This window comes from Callionymus lyra, chromosome 18 (genome assembly GCF_982586985.1).
Source record: "Callionymus lyra chromosome 18, fCalLyr1.hap1.1, whole genome shotgun sequence".
NCBI classification, from domain to species: Eukaryota; Metazoa; Chordata; class Actinopteri; order Syngnathiformes; family Callionymidae; genus Callionymus; species Callionymus lyra.
In genome coordinates this window covers 12,802,635-12,822,081 of record NC_141835.1, presented here as the reverse complement: position 1 = coordinate 12,822,081, position 19,447 = coordinate 12,802,635, and positions in this window count along the sequence as shown.

Sequence of the window (19,447 nt, the reverse complement as noted above, 5' to 3'; positions counted from 1 at the left end):
CAATGAACTCGTTCATGAAAGTGTGAAACCAAGTGTTCACAGCTTTTTTTTTTTTATATAAGGCTTGTAAGACTTTGCATTCCCTGGAGTGATGGAAACCCTGCCCTCGATGGCTTTCACGATCTCATCAATCTCCGGGTCACGCTGTTATTTGGACACCCCGGTGACCCCTGCTAGCATAATTGATGATTGGTTGGGCCTATGCTACAAAAAAAACTCCATATATTTTCATTGTAACTCGAGGGGGATCGACACACTTGACAGGGGGTAGTGGTCGTAGAGGGGGGACTGCCAGAGAAAAGTTGACGTGGTGGAAGGAAGATGGACCGTACGGCGTCAGACTAAACATAAACACGGCGAGAGTTTACACTGCGAACTTGGGGGGGACTGTACCGGGACTGGCATGGCCGGTAGCTGCAGCATTAACACAGGAACAGATGTGCAAAAAGGTACAACCGCCGCATTGTAAGCCGATACCCCGGCGAAGATGCATCTGGTCCCGATCAACCACGACGCTCGGAGAATCTGTAAAATTACAAGACATAATATTATTCCGTCGCCTTTCATGTGGGCTTCGGTCTATACTCTTCATCTCCTGAACGCATACATATACATGGAACTCCTCGAAACAATGTCCTGAACGGATGTGTAGATGGACGGCGCACATCTGTTTGTGCTCCACGTGGAGTCGCCTCGGAGGACGGCGTATATACACCAGCGGTCCATGTGCGTCCGTGTGGTCTCTCTCTCGCCGCAGCCATAGAGGAATCGAACGTTTGAATCCGTCCATGAATCAAAATGTCATCACCAAGAAAATTCCAATCGACTTTTGGAGGACTCGGGAGGCAAAAACTGGACCCGGACAGTTGTCGAGCCGACGTGGCCCCTCATCAAAGAGGAATCGTTTCCATTGTCGGTTCTATTTTAATATCTGCCGGGCTGTCACTTCGCATCAGCGTGAATGAAAAATCTTGTTTTGTTTTATGTTGGCGTGAATACAATGGTATCATTGCAGTCAACAAGCCAGAGGTTGAAAAAAAAGCAAAGTGTCGGGTGGTTCATCCAAAAACACTGAGTCATTTCGGAGAAAAGCACTTGCAATCCGCATAAATCTGCCAAGGAGCTAATTTCATAAAAACTTTATGATAACTCAATTGAATCAATGAAAAAAAGGGGTTTTCTGACTGGAATAATTGCATTCCAGAGATCTATGTCTATGTCCATACCAACATTTATTGTCGCCATAGTAACAAAAAATGTGATTATACAATGGTCACTCGCTATGACACGGTTCTGTTTCACAGAATTTTTTTGTTTCATATTACATCCTTTTTTTAAAGCGTACAGTATGAACGGGCATTGTGTTCTGCGTCCTGATTGGCTAAGGGAGTACAGTAGGCGTTCGTCTAGCTAGATTTACATAAATGTTCAATCGCTACCAGTGTGACTCTGAAGCGCTGTAAGTTTTCTAACCAAAACCAAGTTTTTCTGGCCCGAAAAAAAACACCCATAATGTGGATGAAACGAACTGCAAGGAAAAAGGCACCTGCATTCGCACCGAAAACTCGCAGAAAAAGTTCTATTTCTGGACATGCTAAGGTTTCATTTACTAACATTGTATTTTTTATTTTTCCTTTTATCTGCGAAAATTTTAACTTTGCGAGGGTTTAAATAAGAGAAAACTCTGAGAAAATCTTAATGTCCGTCTGAGAAAAGTGTATAAAAGTGTGTGGTTAGGCCTTAAAACATGTATAAAAATTGTCAAAAATCAAGCTGATTACTCTGAGGATTTCGTCTATTTGGGTTTGGTTATTTTTAGAACGTATCCACCGCGATACACGAGGGACCACTGTACATGTTTTTGACGAAAACAAGTTTTGTTCAAGTTACCAGCAAAGCCATACGGATGGATGACAAAAACCCCTGAAAGTTACTTTATGCTTCCCAACCCCGACTCTCGTCACCTAACTCGTACACAAACCCCAAACCTGACTCCTATCGTGCAGCGACAAATACCCTTCAGACGTCTGAATGCAATGTTTTCCAGTAAACTTTAACCTGATTACAACCAACCTCTTTTCTTTTCTACTCCCACTTTCCCTTCCAACTCCATCCAAAACTCCTACTCCTTCCCCTCCCTCGTCCCACCACCCCATCATCGCTCCCTCCTTCATCTTGAGCCCTCTCACTGACAGCTGGCTCTGATTATGGCTGTGAAAAATGGGGCAGTCACGCCAGCAATCCCACCCCCTCTTACAAAACCCACCCACCCCAGCCCCCCCCCCCCCCCCACACACACACACACACACACACACACACAACATTCCTACAGCATGACTCCGCACTTTCTCCCTGCCGGGCCTGTCTGCCTCCCTTACTTCATCCCTTCTTTGTTTCCTTTCGGATCCGTCTTTCAGTTTCTCTCGTTTGTTTTAAAGAAGTGTTGAGGCATGTGTTCAGGAGTCGAGGAAGTCACATGACACCGACGGATGTAGACAATCGCGGTCAAAACACGGCGAGCGTCGGCGACATTCATAACTTTGTAGTTAGATTTTTCCATCGGTACCTTTTTTTTAAATTTCCAAATAAACACTCGGTTGGCCGAGGCTCAGTCGGTGAACCCTGGCTCGGCTCTCGCTGGCCACATGTGCACAACTTGCGGCCGTTAAATTTGCAATTTTCAGCACTTTCATCCGCACCTGGTTGCCAAGCGTGCACCTTGGTTGCATCGACTCCCTCCTGCCCACGTACAGTGGAAAGCAGGAGCGATGCCCAGAACACATAATGATAATAATGGCACTGGCAGGAAACCGTTGGCCTCTGATGTATTTTCTTCATCTTGAGGAACAGCATGGGGGTCAGTAGGGTGCCGTCGGATAATAGATCGGCTCATAAAATGTATACGTTTCTACTCGGTCGACCGTTATTCAATGAAACTGCGGAGAGAATGAGAAGAAACTAGGTTTCCTACAGGAGCTAATATCCCAGGACCGGCTAACAGTTGGTGCGTCCGAAACAGGAGCTTACGTTTAGCTACGAGTAGCCAAACCAAAACAAATCATTTTCCACACAGGTTTGGTCTTAACCTGAGCTCAGAAGCTAGTTGTAAAGTGACTTTATCTTGGCAACCTGGAAGGAATAATCTGGTAAATCTGAAAATACATGCTAATGCTAATATGCTACCAGAGCATGATAGGTGTAGTTTATTGTCAGATCTGTTCTGGTAGTTAAAAATTGGTAAAAATTTGGTCGGATGGTTCGGCTCAAATTCAAGGTAGATTAACGGTCACGTTGCTATTAACTAAGTAAGTAAGTAAAAGAGATAAAGGTAAACCGAGGAATTCATAGATTATACAGAGACTTGTTAAAGGATTAAACTGACGATACATTTGATGGGAGTGTTTGATGAAGGTGTACAAAGAGTCAATAAAGTTATATTGACAGTGTTGTCCCGTGAACGCAGACCTTGTAAAGAAATCAAGAAAATACGGGGAAAAAACAGGTAAAAAAGTAGATAAAACTATGATCATTCTTAAAATAGTAAAGACATTTGACTTTATATTCCAGTTCAGCAGGTGTTGAATCTAAAGGTGAGCAAAGTTAGTTGTATTAAAACGTGGAGATATTGGTTTTTCGTCTGTAAGTACACTTCTATTAATAAAAAACAATATAATTTTATTCATAAGGTGGAGGTTGTAAATAAGCAACATACGGGGAAAGAAAAAGAACTATGAACTAGTTCAGCTGTCGACTTATTTCAATGTTTTGAATCATGAACTATAAACAACTTAAATGTGTGAACTAAACTTTGAACTAGTTCAAATAAAAGTAAAATTTCCTAACAGTGTATATTGAGAGTAAAAAAACAAAAGACGACGTAATACCTCCTGGTAAAATAGCAATTTCGTTTGACCTTTGACTTTGCAATCTAAAGGATTTTTGGCTCCTTTGACACTAGCAAAATAATACAAACTTCACAACAGACTCCGCCTCTTTCCCTTCTTCTATCCAATAGCCTTCCCTCTGAATCAATATCATAGATTAATGAATTGTAGATGTAACATTTTTTGATTCACAAATCCAACCACCTTTCTTCAGACTCTCCCCCAAAACCTTGATTTTGCTAATATTTTTTCCAGGCCTAAGTGGGTTGACTTTTTTAAAAACTAGCTCTTGAGCTACAAAACTATTCTGCAAAGAAATAATGTGTTGAGCTGGATTTGGTTTATCGTGTTATAATTAAAACAGTTGACTTGAGGTTGCCTTTATTAGCTGGCTATCTACACGAGAAGCAACCGTTACTATGGATTAAGGAGTTGTGGGTCGCAGGTGAGGTCACCTGTGTAGAGGTTGAACATTGACCGTCCTTAATGACCCCGTAACGTGAACATCTCAGCATATGGTTCGTGCTCAAAGGTTCCTGAGCGATCAGGGAGTCGCTTGTGAGGAGGAAACCGTCTGGACTCGTGTTTTTTCTTCTGCTCCGGTTCTGATAAGATTTGGCAACAGCTCTTAAAAGTTTCCCAATTCGTGGAGCGGCAGATGCCTCGTCTCAAATCCAAGCATAAACAAAAGGACGGAACATTTTCATCCATCATGTTGACGATCGACTCCGAGGCCTTTTTCCCTTTTTCTTTCGGGTTAGGGGCGCTGACTTTTTGGATCTAACGTCAGTGTCTGTAAATCTTCGGAGCATCATGTCCGTGTCCGTCTCTGAACTCCATTGATTGCGATCACGATATCCGATCCACCATCTCCAGAAGTGGAAACGAGAGGACGTCCGTCTCACGATGACAATCGTGCGACTGTTCGTCCTCCGGTCCGACTGGAAAGACCCAAAAAATAACACAACAGCTTCTGGCTTCTCGCTATCACGTTTTAGATTAGAGCTTCGCGGTCGTCGCTTCATGACGATCTGTGTTTTATGTGGAGAGCAGCAGTGAGTCATTTACACAGAACCCACAGTGGAAGCTTCGCAACTGTACACACCTACACACAGGCGCTTTTGTCTGTCTGGCACATCTGCACTCGTCACCTGCTGCTCCATTCACACGTTTATAGACTGGCTTTCCTGCTCCACTTCATGTAAATTCAGTAAATGTGTCCGATCAAAGCCGGGAGAGTTCCCAGGGCGCGCCTAAAACCGCTGCCAAATCAGCGGCGGACATTTTGAGAAAATAAGGTAAATGATTGAGGTCAACGTATTAAACATATTAATAGGTTTCCATCTTCGAGGCCGCGCTCATGTGGAACTAATTTCCTTCCCTGCTTTATAATGTCGGATTTTATAGGATGGTACCGACTGTGTCGTCAGAGGGTTTGGCTGAGGCTCACCAGGGGAAAAAAAACAACATCCCTCTGTTTGTTGTTGTTTACATAGTATCAGATCAAGCAAGACAGACATGAGCCAAAACAATTGAAGGTACAAATGTTCTTATGCTACATCCTGTTAGCATTGTGGTGGTTTCATTTTTGATGTCAAAATTGTGTAGGTTTGCATTTAATTATTGTGTTATCTAAGGTGACCCGGTGGATGAAAACAAATGTGTTAATAGTATCCCTTGTGTTGTCTCTGGGTCTCAGGGTCAACATTTGTATTCGGGCCACCAGGTCACCTTGACCCAGTGATGACACAAAGGTCTGCTTATGGACCACACTCGAAACCATCAACTATCTACGGAGTACATACACTGACTGTATCAGTTCCCGATTGGGTCACTGGGTTCTAGATTCAATCCGACCTAAGGACAATTTAAATATATAAATTAAAATAGGTATGTTTTTGGACTTTGTGAGGAAAATGGTCAAAACATACTTACAAATAACACACGTCCAAGACCCCTTTAGAAAAAATATATTGATAAATGTTTTAATTCAAAAAAAGGATATGCTGCATTATTATGGTACGTGACGAAGAGTCCAGCAAAGAGTTTGCAATTTTGTGTAGGTCAAGCAGGTAACAATAAATCTACAATGTTTTACAATTTGGCTATAGTGTTTCAGACCTAAATATACTTGTATAGAACCGTTTTCCTGATTTATTATCTTCAGATTTTAACCCTTGTGTTGTCTCTTGGTCCAGAACTACATATGCAGTGGTGGAGGTTGTTCACCTTGTACCCTGAGACAACACAAGGGATACCACAAACACATTTGTTTTCGGGCCTTTGGGTCAACGACCCTGAGATAACACAAGGGATACCACAAACACATTTGTTTCCGGGGCCTTCAGGTCACCTTGACCCTGAGGTATCACAAGGGATACTACAAACACAGAGCTATCTCGCCTGCAGTTAACACAAAAACTCTGCAGCAAGAATTCTGAGCCGCTCTAGTAGAAGAACTCACATTTCTCCGATCCTTACATCAGTGATCTGATCCAGCCTTTACACCCCAGCTTGGGCCATTACTTACTTAATTACTTACTTACTTACATTTGTTTTCGGGCCCTGGGGTCGCCTTGACCTTGAGATAAGACAAGGGTTAAGGAAAGATAATTTTCACACTGTTTTAGGTAGGTTACATTTTCGGGTATAAAAGATTATAATTAAAAAGCTTGTAAAAAAAAATGTTTGTTTCTTTTTGTATTATAACCCTAGAAAAGCTTTTCACGCAACAGCGCCTTGAATATGTCTGAACCTATTCTGTTGTTATATAAGTTTGTAGATTCTGAACCGCGTCCTCCCATTAGTATTAAATGACGGAAATAATTGTCTATTGTCACACTTAGAGCCGAGATTGATGACGTGTGTGTCTGTAGGAGTGTGTGTGTGTACGTGTGCCTGTGCGTGTGCATGTGTGTGTGTGTGCGTGTGTGTGTGTGTTTAAAGGCAGTTAAATGACTCCCCGCGATGTTGATTAGACTGAAAAAAAAAGAAAAACCTCAAACAAAAACAAGTGGAACATCTTTCCTTAAACGGCAACAGATCCAGGCACATGTGTGTGTGACTCACTTACTAACTCATTTCACCAAAATGTATTGACTTTGGATCAAACGCCGGCTAAAGATCCTGGTTAGTCAACCGAATGACGGCTGGTTTGTTTTCCTTTGGCAATTAAAGTTGAAAATTGAGTTTAAATGTCGTCGAGAGTCCTTCATGTCACCAACCCTCCTGGACTCAACGACAGAGGCTTGGACGGGTGTTCGGGGTGTACTTTGGCAGAGGGTTTTCGGTGTAGTGTAGCTCGTGTGGTGGGGATTTTTTGGTGAACGTGCCATCATTTACGAGAGGGGTGGGCTGAGGGGGTACAATAAACGTTCATTTCTGGGAAAGCTATTCATTTTTATTTGACTGTGTAGAACCTAGAAGTAAAAAAAAAAAAGTTTTTAACAAGAAAGGAAGAGTTTCCGTACTTAGCCGACACACCGCACGCTAATAACGTACGTGCTGACTCATACGCTTGGTCACATGCTTTGGTGACACTTATACTGTTTCCTGGAAAAACATGGAATTAATTGCCGCTAGAGTGTGTGTTATTGACATTAACACACTCAATAAAAAAAGGACTGTATACAGAGGGTAGGACTGTTGCTTGGTCACAGATTCGCCAGTTGACACCAACTCAACTGTTATTAGCAATCAGTTACACATAAGTGTGTATCGAACCAAAAACTTCCAAGTGACTTGGGCAGCTGAGCAGTGCCACACCTTCCTGGAAAGCACAGTCTGGTGTTGACATGGAATGCTTTTTTGTAACACTGGTGCCCAACATGGGACCCACATGCCTCTGATTCCCATCTTCTTCACCCTTCCTTTAGTGAGGGTGGACAGTTCTCTGGATGTGGTGATGTGTGAAGACACCGTCTAAATAAAAAGGGTGTGGTGGGGTCCACTCAAAGAGACTTACTGGTAGGGCTGCACAATATTGGAAATAAGTGCGATATTGGTGTCTTTAATTGCGATATCAATATTAATGCGATATATTTCTATTTCACCTAAAAAGGCACCAGCACTGTAGTGGAGGTCCGGGGGGTTTAGAGAAGGAAAAAAAATGCGATGTTTCCCTATCGTTTATTTCCGCGCTTCGGTGCCGACATGATCGGAGAAAAATATCACGACTAACGCTCAGTTTCACGGGACTTGCATCTGTTTTCCACGAAACTGAGCGACATCAGAGAGGAGCCGCCGGCGCGTAGCGATATCACCAAATCAATAATGAATCCACCTCCTTGTACACGTACACATAACCATTTATAATTTATACATTATTATTATTATTTATTACCGTTTTTATTTAAAATTGATTTATTTTCATGAATTATTGCTGTATTGCTGTGGCTGATTGGAAAAAAAAACTATTTCCCGAAGGAGACCTCCTGAGGGATCATTAAAGTTCTACCTAACCTAACCTATAAATTACGCTAACAACTTAGCTCATTAGCATACGGCGAAGTCGAGAGATGAAAAGTTCTTACAATATGTTGCTTTAACAAAGGAGGTTGAAAGAGATGAGTGACTGGATCACTAGTGTTTGAGTAGATCATAAGTTAGTATTACTTCCGTGTATTTACTGAGCCGCGCTAAGTCAGCGCGACGGCAAGACGCGTCGCCATAGCCACCGAGCCTAGCAAACTGCGCCGCACAGTTCACAGACAGACGGAGACGTAAACGACAACAAGACATAGAAGTACAAATTGACAACTTTCCAGAACGTGACACTGATTGGTCGAAGTGCGAATTTAAGAAATGCTTGATTTATACAATAACAACTTATAAATGATCGCACATGTTTTCGATGTACTTGAAACTGTCCTATGTTTGTGAGCGCTGGCATGGCCTAAAGAAACTTAAGCTTATATTACAGGCAGGTAGAGGTTTATTCCTAATTGCAGAATGGTGTGCTAACAGGTCTTTGGATGTCGCACTGAAGAGAGGCAGAGACAGGAAATTGGTAAATCCAGAAGTGGGTCGAAGAAACAAACTCCATTGTCCGGTTGTGTACAAGTGGCCGGAGACCAGGAACAGTTCTGGGCTGGCAGCGGATGCTCGCTATGTTTGCCAGGAAAAGTCAACCAAACGGTCCGATTCCTCCGGTGCGAGCCAACAGGACAGTACACAGCTGCGCTTTCTTTCTCAGCGAGAGAAGAATGGCGTCTGATAGACGGAAGACAAACAGGACCAGACCAGATTGAAAGAAACCAAAGTTGTTTTCTTGGCAGCGCCGATGGGGGGAAACAGATTGTTTAGGGGGCATCTTTAATATTTCACCTCAAACTCAAAACAGTCTTTTTTTCCCCCCAAGTCTGGAATAGAGTATGAACCTCATCAAAGTTTCATCTGGGAACCGTTCTGGTGAAGAACCCGTCAAAGTGCATCTGCGTCAATGGCATCTGGACAGCTATCAATAACTGTGGAGGAAACGTGTCCGACTCAATAAATCAGCGGGGATCAAGTGTGAGGGTCACACGGGCTTGGCCGGCTCTGTCCATTGTCGGAGGCCGGACACATGGACCATGTAACCCTAGTCCAGGAGTGACCACACAGGGCCCCGGTTGTGGGGTCTGGGAGAGAGCGAGCGGGAGAATGGAGACAGATGGGCCTGAGCGGCGAGAGAATGATCTCCACTGTCTCCTCGACCCGCACAAAGCCCATTGATTTTCCCCGGTGTTGAGTGAGGAGCAAAGGAAGATCTTGTTTCAGCGTCCGCCGCATGGACATGACACCTGGAGCAGGTCAGGTTTGAAAAGGGGACGGGTCCGCTTGGGTTTAAGGAGATCCTTCCGTATCCTTAACCTTTTCTGAGGCGATAGAGTGACCATGCTTGCATCTGCCGCGCAAACATGAGCTTCGAGATGGAAGAAGAAACTTAAGCAAGTTCTCACGTCTGAACCGAAAGCATACGTATTTTTGTGCTTTTGGCGTCATGTTTAATCCCTAATCTTTATCTTTTATGAAGGTTGCTGGATCGCTTCCAGCTTGAGGCAACCTCCGGCCTCTCTGTGTGTAGTTTGTGTGTACTACCCATGTCTGTATGAGTTTTACTCCCACCGTCTAAAAAACATGCAGAGGTTAACTGAGAACTGCAAACCATAGGTGTGAATGGTTGTGTACCGGGTATCACTATGAAAAAAAACTTGAATGGCAACTAATGTGAAAACTCTCCTGACTCACATGTTTCAAATGTTGAAGTATTCTTCTCCAAGATGCAGTAAGTTCCTCATGGTGACCATGTTTTCAACTTGATACTTTATAAAGTTCGTCTAAAATCTGGGCGAACGAGAGGTTACGAGAGTCCATTATGACAATAATAATGGCTTCACTCCTCCTCCAGCCACCTGTAACCACACCCTGCTTTTGTTTATACAACGAGTCCCCTTGGAGACTTATTGGATTGATGACGTGCGGTGACAAACCTCCACGCTTGACCAATCACAGCAGAGTGGGTGTGGTTATGGTCAACAAGATTTCATCTCCAGAAAGTGTTTTCAGTGGGCGGGGCTTAAGATCATTTTCAAATAAAGTTTGACACTAATGATACAATAGAGTCCAACATCTATTTAACACACACTTATATCAACACTTAAGTTGACCTTCAACGAAGTAAGTCGCCGTAACCACTTCAACCTGAACTCGCCCGGCAAGGACCCCTCGTGCACGACGCCCCCAGAATAAAAACCGAGAGGTTGTTACACAGAATAAGTGAAACCACAACTGATGTTGTGACGAAACCTTTCAAGTTTAAAAAATACATCAAGGGTAAGTTCTCGCAAAGGTCATATTCGAAATTGAAAAAAATATCAAATGATGACCAGCTTCGCTGTCGGAAACATTTGTGGCAGTTTTACTACCTCGACCGCGTGAATACAATCAAAGACGTGCCGCACTCACGAAATATTTCACACTTCTCGTGAATCGAAATTCCTGCCCCTGTCGATCGCACGCCCCGGTGTTTGTTTTTTGAACTGCGATTAGTATCGGGGTCTGAAGCCTCCATCCCACCCAGCATGAATGAGCGTCTGATGGAAACCAGTGGCCCGGGCACGTTGGAGCGAGCCATGGGAACGACATCAGCGCGAGCAGTCGGTGGTTCACCACTAACAATGCTGTGGCTTCTCTTATGGACAATTCATCTCTGCCGGTTCTGGTTTCCCTCTCCCTCCCCCGCCTCCCTGTTTTCTCCCCCCCCCCCCTCCAGTCTTGGAGAACATGGCAGCGTCGACCACAAGCTCTCCCGGACGATGAAACAAGACTTGAAAGAGGGCGATCGCCACATCACAGCTGATGCCATCGCTCAGCTGTGATGTGGCGGCGCAGAATATATTTACAGCGAAGCTACAGAACAACAAGTTTGACCCAAAACTTTGGCTATCCTTGACCGCCGGCTTGCTCAACAGTCGGCCCGGGCAGATTAGCTCGTCCTATCAGCGTTTCGAAACATCTGCGGGGAATTGCACACTGGAACAGAAATTAATGGGAAGTGATAGAAGTAAACAAACCGTCGGAGCTTGTGCAAGTGTTCTAATCGCTGGGGAACGAAGTCGAGATACTTTTATATCATTGCCGCTGACGTCTGTTTATTTCGCAGCGAGACGATGAAACCAGACGAACTGCAGATGGTCCAGTGAGACGCTGAGTCTCATTTCTATTCTGCACAAAAGCTAGAACACATCACTTATTAGGATTTGTTGTTCTTTTAGAATTTACGTTTTTGTTCACTCATTTTCTACTCTCATGTTGGGATTATTTTAAGAGGAATCCATTCCTTTTTAGAGTTATAGACAAAGGTTCATTCTTCGTCTTTGTCGAATAAGACACAATGACTCAATTTTAAGCTTGTTTTTAGCATATGTGGCTGCTAGGCTAGCTTCATCTTCATGCAAAAAGACACTTAAAAACATCCAAATACTTCAATACTGCTCGTCTGTAACGTCCATCTTGTATTGAAGCCTCGACATGAGAAATTGTTCAGAAGAAAGTGTAACAAGTCTAAATTTTAAGCTTGTTTATAGCATATGTGGCTAGGCTAGCTGCTAGGCTAGCTTCATCTTCATCCAAAAATGACACATTTAATAACATCCAAATACTTCCGTACTGCTCGTCTGTAACGTCCATCATGTATTGAAGCCTCGACATGAAGAATTGTTCAGAAAAAACAACTTTAAAATGTCTACATTTTAAGCAGAAGTTTAAAGAATAACATGCTACACAGACCAAGTACTCCGGGAAAATATTGTGAGTGCTTTTAGAGCACACACTCACGATATCAGGGTACTTCCTGTCTGTGTAGGATTTAATCAAAAGAAAGACGTTACAGACGAGCAGTACGGAGGTATTTGGATGTTTTTGGACGAAGATGAAGCTAGCCTAGCAGTTAGCCTAGCAAAATCCGCTAAAAACAAGCTTAAATAGAGGCTTGTGACAATTTTTCGGAACAATTCCTCATGTCGAGGCTTCAATACAAGATGGACGTTACAGACGAGCAGTATGGAGGTCATTGGATGTTTTTAAGTGTCTTTTTGGACGAGGACAACTGAGCTCCAGTCACGGTAGTAGCGAAGAAAAGTTGTTGGAGATGTTGCTAAAGCTCTCTCTGTCTCGCCGCAACAGAACCTTTAAAAGGTTTGGATCCAGATGGTACTTTTCCTGAAGGGTTAATTAAACTTGGTTTTTGAGTGATTTTAAATAGAGACAAAAGCAGACGAGTGTGTCGGCCCAAAAACAAACCTGTATGAGGTATCCCTTGTGTTGTCTCTGGGTCAAGGTGACCCGAAGGCCCCAAAAAAAACATGTTTGTGGTATCCCTTGTGTGGTCTCTGGGTCAAGTCGACCCAAAGGCCCAAAAACAAACGTGTTTGAGCTATCCCTTGTGTTGTCTCTGGGTCAATGTAACCTGAAGGCCAAAAAACAAATGTGTTTGTGTTATTCCTTGTGTTGTCTTTGGGTCAAGGTGACCCGATGGCCCAAAAACAAACATGTTTGAGCTATCCCTTGTGTTGTCTCTGGGTCAAGGTGACCTGAAGGCCAAAAAACAAATGTGTTAGTGTTATCCCTTGTGTTGTCTTTGGGTCAAGGTCACCCGAAGGCCCAAAAACAAACATGTCTGTGGTATCCCTTGTGTTGTCTCTGGGTCAAGGTGACCTGAAGGCCAAAAAACAAATCTGTTTGTGTTATCCCTTGTGTTGTCTTTGGGTCAAGGTGACCTGAAGGCCAAAAAACAAATGTGTTAGTGTTATCCCTTGTGTTGTCTTTGGGTCAAGGTCACCCGAAGGCCCAAAAACAAACATGTATGTGGTATCCCTTGTGTTGTCTCTGGGTCAAGGTAACCTGAAGGCCAAAAAACAAATCTGTTTGTGTTATCCCTTGTGTTGTCTTTGGGTCAAGGTGACCCGAAGGCCCAAAAACAAACGTGTTTGAGCTATCCCTTGTGTTGTTTCTGGGTCAAGGTAACCTGAAGGCCAAAAAACAAATGTGTTTGTGTTATCCCTTGTGTTGTCTTTGGGTCAAGGTAACCTGAAGGCCAAAAAACAAATGTGTTTGTGTTATCCCTTGTGTTGTCTTTTGGTCAAGGTGACCCGAAGGCTCCCAAAAACAAACATTTTTGAGCTATCCCTTGTATTGTCTCTGGGTAAGGGTGACCTGAAGGCCAAAAAACAAATGTGTTTGTGTTATCCCTTGTTTTGTCTCTTGGTCAAGGTGACCAGAAGGCCCAAATACAAACGTGTTTGTGGTATCCCTTGTGTTGTCTCTGGGTCAAGGTGACCTGAAGGCCAAAAAAATGTGTTTGTGCTATCCCTTGTGTAGTCTTTGGGTCAAGGTGATCATAAGGCCCCAAAACAAATGTGTTTGTGGTACCCCATGTATCCAATGCAGTGTATTCATTTAAAACTATTTAACAGCGTCAAAAGATTTTATGATCCTAGTTACAAGGTTTTTGATGTTAATCTGGTTCACAAAATCATATACAAAACAATAAATGTTCCTGATAAATTTAATAAATTAATGATATTTAGTGAAGATCGGAATAATTCAACCTTCTTTAGCTAATCGTGTGTTTTATTGACTATTAAACACTTTGAATGATCCGTCTCGTCATAAATCTCCCGACGACTCGTGATCACTTACGAACCAGGCGAGGAAAGTGGTCGGATAAAAAACACGCTCCACGATTCCTCTAGTAAAAACGGCTCATTCAGGGCTTAACTGTACATCATCTGGTTGACAAGAATGCATATTTCGGTCGCAGTGAAAATATTTTTCTCCTTTAATATGCATTTTCACGACTCGGTGGTTGCCTTAAGTGCCGTGTGGGGCAGGAGAGTGTGAAAGACCGAGAGTGTGTGTTTGTTTTTGATGATTCGCTCCACGTTCACATAAGTGCTCTTTACATAACACGGTTTGAGTCGCCTGAATAAACCTCTCTGGCCCGGTGGCTCACGTTAGAGACGGTGATTCTTTAAATTATATCTGAAGGAAAATTCTTGGTAATAAGCGTGTGGTGATGAGAAGGAACCACGCCCTCTACTGGCCCTGAGCGACATAGCAGTTGGAAAAATCTGAGCATTCTTTCTTCTCTTGTTCAGCGAAAAGATAAAGATTTAGCATCCTGTCATTCCACTTCGTGTTATCAGTGACCTCAGGCCTTCGTCCTCATCCTCCCTTTCGAGCAAGACAACACGGGAGGCCAGGAATCAAACTACTGACTGCAGCGTCAGCTGACTGTATTTAGAAGGATTTACCTCCCGAATAAATCAACACGAAAATGAGGTTTTCTTTAATAGTTTGTTTGTAATTTGATTATACTTTGTGGAGTAAACATCTATATCTATCAACTCACCACGTGAACAACAGTTAATCATAAAAAAAGAAGTGAAAAAAAGCAAATTTGAACAGAATATTTGACAATCAAATGATTTAAAACTTGTTGATATACTTTAAAAACAACAGGAAGTTGTGCATCATACAAATCATGTTATAAAATTGAATAGAAAAAATTACTTTCAATTCAACATGTCTGGAACTACGGTATGAGTGAAATCATACATCGCACATTATTTTTATTTTGGCTCTAAATTTGCTGGGAATGCTGCCTGAGGTCAAGTTGGTGATCTCCGCCAGATATTGTAGCGCACAGTTAGCGCGCTAATTCAATTTAAGATTAATCTTTATTACTTTGGTCATGAGATTTAAAAAGCAAAACAACCAAAAAAGCTGAGCTAAGTTAAATAATTTAATATATTTATAACGTGTCTAATGTGTTAAAGCAGAACACCCATATAAATAGTTAGCTTTCATGGTTAGCCTCATGCTAACTTAGCTTAAACATCAAAGCTGCATCAATTTTGCTCATTTTCTGACAAAATAATAAAGATTTAAAACAACAAATTCACAACTACATGTTCAGACGTTACACTCAAAAGTTGTTGCAAAAGTGTAATTGTGAAACCTATGACACACTAAACAGTTAGCTTGATCATCAAAATGCTTTTGCTTGCTCAGAACTCTGTGACATGGAAACGTTTCTTTTATTGTTCTTATAAAGCTTCTTAGATTCTAATATTTGATTTAGAACTAAAAAAAACACATTATTGTTCACTGTAAAGAGTTAGCTTTCATCGTTAGCCCCATGCTAACTTAGCTTTAGCACCAAAGGTACATCCATTTTGCTCATTTATTAGAGGAAAATAAAGATTTAAAACAACAATGTCACAACGACATGTTCTGACCTCAAAGTTATACAAAAGAAAAAGTTGTTGCAAAAGTGTTAGCGTGACAACTATGACACAACAAACCGTTAGCTTGATCATTAAAATGCTTTTGCTTACTCAGAACTCTGTCATTTGACATGAAACAAATATTATTGAGCTTCTAAAGCTTCTTATAATCCAGTTAAACCTATTATTGTTCACTGTAAAGAGTTAGCTATCATCGCTAGCCTCATGCTAACTTAGCTTTCGCACCAAAGCTACATCCATTTGACTAATTTCTTACAGGAAATAAAGATTTAAAACAACAAATCCACTTGTTTTGAACTCAAAGTTACAATCAAAAGTTGTTGCACAAGTGTTAGTGTGACAACTATGACACACTAAACCGTTAGCTTGCTCATCAAAATGCTTTTGCTTACTCAGAACTCTGTCATGTGACATGAAACAAATATTATTGAGCTTCTAAAGCTTCTTATAATCCAGTTAAACCTATTATTATTCACTGTAAAGAGTTAGCTTTCATCGTTAGCCGCATGCTAACTTACTTATAGCACCAAAGCTACATATATCGAGCTCCTTCTCTTACAAAATAATTAAGATTTAAAAACAACAAACTCATTTTGCATTGTGGATTTTAATTATTTTATCTCTCATAATGAGTAAAAAAGTAGGTTTGGAAAGTTTCGAAGCATTTGTATCTGAAATAAAACTTAATAAATCCTTGTTTTTCAGTCGTTTATATGTTTTGAAAGATTGATTTGGTAAAAATAAACAACAAGTGATGTTCATTTTGTGTTGAAGTGTTAGTCAAGAAGTGTGTGTTGACAACAGGAAGTGCTGATCCCCTCAGAGGGACCGGTTCAGGACGGAAACAGGTGTCTCCTGCTGAACCTCGGATCATCTCGCGACACATGCTATTAAAAGTCAACAACCCGTGGTTTTTGGACCCTGACTTCGGATCTGTTGACCTGAAGGTCACGAGATTAATAATAAAAAAAACAGTGACATCATGAGATCGTGGTTATTTCTCGGCGCGCAGACGATCCATCGGCTCTACATAATCGATCGGCGGCGCCGGCTCTTTGAAGCGAGTCGTCTCCAGGCCTGTGAAGATTATTCTTCATAAACACTCGTTGAAAAAACCCGACATCCTCGCTCTGGAACAAAACCTGGCACTTCCACGTGTTGTAGTTTCGTAATAATGTCATCATTTATCAGGAATATTTATTCATTATTATTGAAGTGTTTTATCTTAAAGTGTTTCTTGCAGGCCTGACACATGTACGTTAATGATTTAAACTTATAAAGCACATTATTTATGTTAATTTCAAAGTAATAATAAAATCCGGACGCTTTTTCCATTCAAGTATTTTTGTTCGACACATAAAAAAGAAACTTTAGTTGGAAAAAAAAGGCTATTTATGACTATTTTAATGAGGAATAAAGATGCTAATCTTGACATTTAATTTAATTAAGTTTAATTTAAATTTTAACAAGATTATTGGATTAAAAGTTTTAATCTTATGTTTTAAAATCTCTCGCAGGCCTTATGCGTTGACTTTTTAGGTCTGATTAGTTTTCAATACTTTTTAAAAGTTAATTTTATGTGCATTTTGAATATAATATTGAAGCATTTTCATTCATAAAGTAACTTCATGATGGCAATAAATAAACACTATTTCTTCTTTTTTTTAAATTCATTCTAAATTGACGACACAAATCAAAGTTTCTTGAAGCAAAATCCTGTGGTTTCATTGAAAAAAATGTAGCACTTTAACACTGTAATAATGTGAAGGTTTCCATTAATAAGTGTCATAAAAATAGACACTATTGTTTGATTCAGTTTTTTTTAAATCGTTCAGTTAAAGTACTTGAATCACTTGAATTTGACTCATGATTGAAACTTATAAAGCAACTTTTCTTATTCACTGTTAAAAAAAAAGAAGAAGTCTATTCTGACTTCTTTAGTTAATTTTATGAGCAATTAATATGATTTTGAATCTAATATTAAAACATTTCTACTCATAAAATTTACTTTACAAAAAGAGCACACAATTTTTCCAAATGTACAATGTAGACTAAATTAAAGTTAAAAAAAAAAAAGTTTTCTAACTCAGGGAATGTGGTTTAATTGAAAAAATGACGACACTTTTTTAAATAAAGTTTCTTAACAACCGGAGGTTTTCTATTCATACCTGTCACCACATTTAGAGGATTATTAGATTAAGTTTTTTAATCTGTAATTAAAATATGTTGTGGACCAGTTTTACTTCACTTATTTATCTTACAGTTAAAAAGTCTATTTTTACTTGTTTTAATCTACACATTTGTGTTTAAAGTATTATTTCTAAACTACTTCAGTCAAAACCACTTGTTGCACCTCGACCACAAGCTAGTTTTAAGTACTTTTTCCATGTTCATTATTGAAAAAACAAAGTTTTTGTTACTTTAAAAAGTTTTAAGTTGATTACATGAGAGATACATATCATTTTTTATCTATTCTTAAGGCTTTTTCATTCATACATTTTCTTCCCAATAACAAAAAAGTACAGTATTTTTCTAATTCACCATTTTTTTCAGTGAAATTCAGACTAAGTTAAAGTTTTAAACAAAGTTTTCAAAGCCAGAGAGTGTGTGAAAGTTCCCAAAAGACGTGTATTGTGATGAAAACGACGCTCGCGCTCGCGGTGAATTAAAAAAACAACAACTTGCGAAGGAAGTCCTCCACCCCCCGTGTCGCTCCTGTACTGAGAAAAGAAGAGAATGTTTTTCCTCCTTCTTCCCTCTCTCCGCCCCTCTCCCCGGGGCAGCTCTGTGTAGTAATAAACGTCCTCCATAAATCTCCATCCCCCTCTTCCAGCTTCTTTTTTTTTTGTTTTTTTGTTAACAGCTTCTTTTCTCCCCCCCCCCCCCCCTCCCCACAACCCTCCCCCTTTTCCTCCCCTACAGTGCAACCCAACCCTGACATTGACTCTGCACATGGCCCATGGCTGCTTTGTCATGGATGGCAAAAGAGAGAGAGAGAAAGGGGGGGAAGAAGACGAGAGACCACAATAGATCCGTGTCCTCTTGTTCTCTCTGAGTAGTGCTGGAATCAGGTGAGATCACTGGAGGATCAGGTTCTGCTGCACAGATTTGAAGGTGGTGGGAGGAAGGCGGGGGGTCCAGGTCCGGTCGAGGGGTGGGGGGTGTAATTGTAGTGAAGGAGTTCAGAATCCTCTGGAAAGTCCCACCAGTGACGTCACAGTACCAGCAATTAAGAGTAAATTAATTACAGAGCGGGCGGATCGTCGCTGCAGGACAGAGCCTCAGTAAACAACTCCTGACTCCGCGACAAGCAATTACAAGATAAAGAAGACGGATTTAAAAATGGAAAAAAAAAAGTGGCGTCAAATCTCCGATGGATGATCCGTTATTTAATAGAGAAGCAAATTAAAAAAAGCCACTCCTCTGATTTAAACTCTCATTTTTTGGACGTTATTCATGAATTATAAACGTTTTTTAATTTAATTTTAAATCTACTTTCACTTGTTGTGTCATAAACTTCTTAAATAAGCAAAAATGTTTAGTTATAACTCTTTTATTTTTTAATAAAAACTATAGTCTTATGTTGTTTTAACGACGACAAATTGATTTAAAAAAAAGTTTTTATCATGTAAATATTTATTAGTCAATTAAAAAGTCTGCATTTAAAATGTATATTTAACTTTATAACTTTATATTTGCTTTTATTCTATATATTTGTAATAGCAACACAACAATATTATCACTTGTTCAGTCTATAGTCTGACCTTGTTTTTA